Source organism: Pteropus alecto, unplaced genomic scaffold (genome assembly GCF_000325575.1).
Source record: "Pteropus alecto unplaced genomic scaffold, ASM32557v1 scaffold113, whole genome shotgun sequence".
In the NCBI taxonomy this organism is placed as follows: Eukaryota; Metazoa; Chordata; class Mammalia; order Chiroptera; family Pteropodidae; genus Pteropus; species Pteropus alecto.
This window is the reverse complement of record NW_006433949.1, coordinates 6,515,549-6,522,794: the sequence shown is the minus strand read 5'-3', so window position 1 is coordinate 6,522,794 and position 7,246 is coordinate 6,515,549. Positions and strand designations below refer to the sequence as shown.

At 39.0% G+C, this 7,246-nt stretch overlaps 1 pseudogene; it reads right to left on the bottom strand.

Annotated features, from left to right (window-relative positions):
• Positions 1-6,652: 6,652 nt before the first annotated feature.
• LOC112477308 lies at positions 6,653-6,772 on the bottom strand (annotated as a pseudogene).
• Positions 6,773-7,246: the final 474 nt, after the last annotated feature.

The window sequence follows — 7,246 nt, the reverse complement described above, 5'->3', positions numbered from 1 at the left end:
CTCCTGGGAGTCTGCTCTGTTTCTCCATTTTGCTCGCCAATAAACATCTCCTAGCCACCACACCCAGAACAGACTTGAGATCTCAAGATCCATCTCTTGCCTGATATTCTCCACCTGAATGAGTGACACACCTACCACCTATCCACCTGGGTCAACACACCCTCTCACCACCTGCCCACTTTTACATATGTCCCATTTCTTTGCCAGCACACCTTGGTAAGGGGCCCACTGTGGTACTTTTCAAACATGCCAGTGAATTATTCACCACTCTTCCCTCAAGAGGTGAAATCTAGTTCCGTTATTCTTGAACATGGGCTGGCTGAAGGACTCACTTCTAATCTCTAGAATGCAGCAGAAGGGACACTGATTTCTGAGGCCAGGTCATACAACTAGGTAATACAGTTTCTCTCTCTGTCTCTGTCTCTCTCTCTCTCTCTGTCTCTCTGTCTCTGTCTCTCTGTCTGTCTGTCTGTCTGTCTCAGTATGCTTGCTTTTTGAACCCAAAGAGGTACCTTCAAAAGAGGTACCAGTATCTACAGAAGAGAACATGCAGTTCTAGCTAGCAGCTCCAACTGAAGGGCCAGTAAACAACCAGCAGGGCACCATGAGTGAGGAAGCCTTTGGGGTGGCTTCCATACCAGCTGCCATCGACTGCCACTGCCTGAGAGCCCAGGAGCGAGACCTGCAAGATCATACATTTGAGGTTGTTGGTTATGTAGTTCTAGATAATCAGACAGATTTGGTACAGAAATGGGGATGCTGCCTATACAAACCCTAAATCACATAGCACTGGCTTTGGGACTGGGCAGTGGGTGGACGCTGGAAGGACCTCCTGAGACTGACAGTGTGTCATAGAGGAAAGGGAGGAAAATGTTATTGGAAGATGGAGGGGAGGGGGCCCTTGTTATGGGGCAGGAAGAAGTTTAGCAACATTGTCATTTGCAGTAGAACAGAAAATAAGAAATCGAAAATGTACTTAATGAATGAGATGTCCAGAAGGGACATTGGAAGACCTGCTTGGCTACCTACAATGAACAGAGAAGGGAAAACTGAGCCACAGAGGGTCTTGGAGATTCACCCTAGAGAAGTGAAAACTGTTCACACAAAATGCTGCCCATGAGTGTTTAGAGCAGCTCTATTCACATCATCACCAAAATCTGGAAACAATCCAGAAGCCCATCAGCTGGTGAGTGAATGAACACGCCACTGTCCGCCATGCAAGGGAGGAGCCCGGAATGACAGTGACACACACAATACAATGGATCTTAGAGGCACTGTGCCATGTGAAAGAAGCCAGTCTCAAAAGGCTCCATACTGTGTGATTCCATGTACGTGACACTTCGAAAAAGGCAACATTAGCATTGGGGTGGGGGAGGACCAGGAGGGAGTTTTTTGGGTGAATAAACATCTGAAGGAGACAGGGGAGAAGAAGAGAAGATGCTGAGAGTGAGGCCAGCTCCACTCTAGCTTGGGGGTGTGTGTCTGAGGCCACCTTGAGTGAGGTCAGCCTCCCCTACCAAGGTGGCTCCCATCTAGCCAATGCTCCCAAGTAGGGATGACTGCGAGTCACCAGCTCACATCTCTGGGGCGGAGGGGCTCTGGATGGGGCAGAGGAACTTCTCTCAGCCTTGCCATGCTCAGCCCTACTACTTCTCACATTAAGTTCACTGCCAGCATGGGGACCCCTTTGCTTGTGGGCATGAGGAGCTAAGTAACCTGGCAGCTTTCCTAGTTTCTGTTTTGTGTCACTCTTACTGTGTTCCTGGTGAAAGCACCTGCTCTGAGACCCAGGACCTACAGTTGTGAGGATGGAAATACAGATTCCCTGGCTAAGTCACTGAGAATACTGGGGAGTGAGGATCCCCACCTCCACCCCGAGTCCAGACCTCTGTATCCCACCAGTTGGAAACCCAGCGCCATGTCACACCAGTTTTCTGGGTGCCTCATCTGACTTCCTTGTCTTAAAAATTCTATTTTTGCTGTCCAGGCCCAGAATCAATCAACTCAACTGTTTTCTGAAGCCCCAGGGTCCATGTCTCTCTTTTCTCAATACTTCTTCCTCCACATGATGTGGGTGACATGGTGCTCCATAGAAGCCCTCCCCTTTGGGGACTTTTCCCTTACCACTGCTGTTCATGGCCACCCAAGATTTCAGTGAACGAGGCCATGTAGGGGTGGAGGTCATTTGCTCACAGAGCTTACTCATGTCCTCTGGATTTGCTGGGAGCTGCTCCTGGCAACGCCACTTCCATTGTGTGACGGTACCTTAAGACTTGGTGACTCTGACAGTATGCAACTGTAATGAGCCATCCCAGCTACGTAGTCAGATGATACCCAAGGTCAGTTCCTGCCAGGGCTCAGTAACATCCCAGGAGCTGTTTTGTGAATTGCGTGGGGCGCGGCCCCGCTCCAGAACCCTAGGAGTTTGCACCACAGCTCTCTCACCAAAACCTCCCTGAGGCTCCATGTGAAATCTTTCTCTGCCATAGCATTTGCCATGGGCTCTACCAGGTCACAGTCCAGGCACAGGGCTGCTTGTGCCAAAGCCTGGGCTTGCTGCAGTCCCCTTTTTCGTGCTTGGCTCTACTCAAAGCTCTATCTTACCCAGCAAATGGCTCATGGCAGTGTTTCCAAGTATAGAACACGTTGTCTCCAAAATCCAGAGAAGTCTCCCTACAGTGTGCTCTTTTGCAGTGGCAGGAGGTGTAGGGTGCAACTTACTTGTCCTTTACTTTGAGAGAATGTTCCAGCATGGAACATCCAGCGTAGGACCACTGGATAACTAGAAACTTGGTTTATTTGTCTTCTTATTATTGGGTGTGGGGGGGTCTTCATAGAGTCAAGATACAAGTCCCTATCAGATATATAACTTACAAATATTTTCTCACATTCTATGGGTTGGTTTTCACTTTCTTGATAGTGTTCATTAAAACACAATTTTTAAATATTTTTTAATAAATCAATTTTACTTCTTTTCCTTTGGTTGCTTGTGCTTTTGGTGTCATATCTAAGATACCATTACCGAGTCCAAGGTCATGAAGATTTGCCCCAATGTCTTACAGTTTTATAAACTATAAGTTTTATAGTTTTAGCTCTTACATTGATTCATATTGAGTTAATTTTCATATACAATGTGAGGTAAAGGTCCAACTTTATTCTTTCTGCATGTGGCTATTCAGTTGTTCCAGCATCATTTGTTGTAAAGATTATTCTTTCCTCTATTGTCTCATTTTTGCACCCCTATTTAAAGTCAATTGACCATATATGAGAGGACTTATTTCAGGATTCTGAATTCAGCTCCATTGATCTATATCCCTATTTTTAGTGTCAGTACCACACTGTCTTGATTCTTATAGCCTTGCAGTCAGTTTTGAGACAGGGAAGGGTGAACTCTACAACTCTGTTTTTTTCATTGTTGATTTGGCTATTCTGGTTCTCTTGAATTTCCCCATGAATTTTAGGACCAGCTTACCAGTTGCTGCAAAGAGGTCAGCTGGAATTTTTATAGTGATTTCATTGAATCTGTAGATCAATTTGGGGAGTATTGACATCTTAACGTTAACTCTTCCAATCCATGAACATGGGATGTCTTCCATTTATCTAGATCTTTATTTCAGTTATGTGTTGTGTAGGTTTTTTACTTCTTTGGTTAAATTTACTTCTCATTTTGTTCTTTTTGATGTTATTATAAATGGAATGGTTATCTTAACTTCATTTTCAGATTGTTCACTGCAAATATAAAGAAATACAATTAGTTTTTGTACGTCAATCTCGTATCTTGCAACCTTCTGAACTTGTTTACTAATTAGAATAGTTGTTCTTTTTTGGTGTGGATTCTACAGGATTTTCTATATGCCAAATGATGTCATTTGTAAACAGAGATCTTATTTACAATCTGAATGCCTATTACTGAATTTTCTTGCCTAATTGCCCTGGCTAAAACCTCTATTACAACAACAAACAGAAGTGGTGAGAGTGGCCATTCTCGTATTGCTCCTGATCTTAGAGCAAAAAAAATTCAGTGGCATTAATATGTCCATAATGTTGTGTAACCATCATCACTATCAGTTTTAGAACTCTTCCATTATCCCAAACAGAAACTCTATTTCATTAAACAATAACATTCCATTTTCTCCTACCCTTAGAGGCTGGCAATCACGGGTTAAGGCTGAATTTAAATGAATGCATATATTACATTTTTAAATCCATTCATCCATTAGTGAACATTTGGGTTGTTTCTACCTACCTCTGACTATGGTAAATAATGCTGCTGTGATTGCGAGTGTATAATATCTGCTTGAGTCCCTGCTTTCAATTTTTGGGTGTATATACCTAAAGGTGGAATTGCTAGATTACACACTAATTCTATGTTTAGCTTTTTGAGAAACCAACAAACTGTTTTCCATAATGGCAGCACCATCTTATGTTCTCTCCAGCAAAGCACAAGGGTTCTAATTTCTCTACGTCTTCAACATTTGTTATTTTCTATTTTTTTTTAATTGATAGTCATCCTAATGAATGTGAAGTGGTATCTCATGTTGTTGAATTGCATTTCCCTAATGATTAATGATGTTGAACATCTTTTTATGTTCTTATTTAACATTTATATATCTTCTTTGGAGAATTGTCTATTCAAATCCGTCACACATTTTTAAATTGGGTGTTTGGTTTTTCTTGTTCAATTTACTTGTATTATTTTCTCCAATATTTCATTATGAAAGATTTCAAACATTCAGAAAATTTGAAAGGATTGTACAGTAACATCTATTGGGTGTTCTAGATTCTAGATTCTTTGATTAACATTTTGCTTGATCACATATGTATGCATCCATCAGTCTGATTTTTTATTCATTCTAAAGTAAGTTACAGATATCAAAACATCTTATATCTACACTCTTCACCATGCATATCATTAACTAAAGTTTAATATTCGTTTGCAATTTTTAAGGTAAACTTTGCATATTGATAATAACACAAATCTTGAGTGTACCATTCCATGAGTTTTGATAAATGTATACACCCGTATAATCCAAACCCTTATTGAGATATAGAATATTTTTGCCACTCCAGAAAGTTTCCTCATGCTGCTTCTCAGATAATCCCCATCCCCATCTTACCTTCAAGAGAAAACTACTGCTATGTTTTTCAACAGGGATTAATTTTGCCTGCTGTGCACATTCACAGAAATGAACTTCTACAGTATGATATATAAGGCTTCTATTGTTCAGCATAATATTTTAAAGATTCATCCATGTTGTTGCGTGTATCAGAAGTTTTTCCTTTTTTCATTGACTAGTATTCCTTTGTTGTGAAAATACTTTCCTGTTTTCTTCTAAAAATGTTTTAATTTTAGATTTTATGTTCAGATTTCAGATCTATGATAGCTCTCGAAATTTTGTGTGTGGTCTGAGGCAGGAGTTGAAGTTAAATTTTTTCCATATAGATATCTAGTTGTTACAATTTATTGAAATAATTTTCCTTTTCCTGTTAAATTTCATTGACACCTTGTTTAGGAGTAAATTGTCATGTAAGTGTGGGTCTATTTATAAGCTCTCAATTCTGTTCCATTGATCCTTATGCCTGTAGCACACTGTTGATTACTGTACCTTCAGAGAAAGTTTCAAAGTACAAAACATAACTTCTCCCACTTTATTATTCCTTTTTAAGATTGCTTTGGATATTCTTTTATATTCATGTAAAAATATTAAACGCATCTTGTTAATTTATTCAAGAAAAGCTTACTGGGATTGTGTTCAGGATAAAATCGAATCTATAGATGAGTTTTGGGAGAATTAATATCTTAAAAATTTTGACTTTCCCAACCCATGAACTTGATATCTCGCTCTCCATTTATTTATGTCTTCTTTAATTTCACTCAGCAATATTTGTAAGTTTCAATGTAGATGTCTTAGAGATCTTTTATGGGATTTGTTTATTAAGTATTTCTGTTTTTTGATGCTATTGTAAATGAAAATGTTTTCAATTTAATTTTCTGATTTTTTGTTGATATTATATAGAAATATAATTAATGTTTGTATATTAACCTTACATCATGACTACATTAGTTTTCTAGGGCTGCCGTAACAAAGTACCACAAACTGGGTGGTGTAGAACAACAGACATTTATTGTCTCATGCTTCTGGGGACAAGAATTCTGAAATCAAGGTGTTAACAGCACAGTGCTCTCTCTGAAGCCTAAGGGGGAATTGTTCCTTACCTCTTCCAAGCTTCTGGTGGTTTTCTAGCAATATTTGGCAGTCCTTGGTTTGCAGATGCCTAACTCCAAACTGTGCTTTTGTTGTCACATGCCATTATACCTATGTGTCTGTTTTCAAATGCATATATCCTTATAAAGACACCAGTCATGTTGGATTAGGGGCCCATCCTACTCCAGTAAGTCCTCATCTTACCAAATTACCTCTGCAATGACCCTATTTCCAAATAAAGTTGTATTCTGGGGTACTAGGGATTAGGACTTTATTTTTATTTTTCTACTTTTTTAGGCAAGGTCAACCCTTGGTTGACCTCACGGATTGCAAAGACCTTGTCAGTTTACAATCCCTTATTTTTTATTATTTATTTATTTGTTTGTTTGTTTGTTTATTTATTTGTTCATTTATTTATTTATATTTTATTTTATTTTTATTTTTTATGCCTACAGCACCTGCTCTTCCTAGGTGGTCTCCCATCCAAGTACTAACCAGGCCCGACTCTGCTTGGCTTCCGAGATCAGATGGGAATCTGGCTTGTTCAGGGTGGCATGGCCATAGACAGGATTAGGACTTTGACATATCTTTTTTGAAGGAGACACAATTCAGCCTATTGATTTCATGTATTAATTTATAGACTGCTATAATTTGTTTTTTTAATCTTATAACTAAAGAATGTTTTTTTTTTTTAAAATCAACTTTGTTGAGGTACAATTTACATACTATGAAATTCACTTGTTTAAATAATACAGCCCAATGATTTTTAATATATTTATAGACTTATGCAATCATCACTATAATTTTGGAAACTTTTTAACGCCTGAAAGAAATAAATCTTATCTTCAATAGCAGTCCTCTTCACCTGGCCAAACTTAGGCAACCACTAATCAACTTTTTGTCTCTATAGTTTTATATTTTCTGGATATTTCATATAAATGGAATTATATATGGTCTTTGTGACTGACTTCTTTTACTTCGCATAATGTTTTAGATGTTCATCCCTCTAGTAGCATGATTTTTTTGGCAATCTTTTTAAA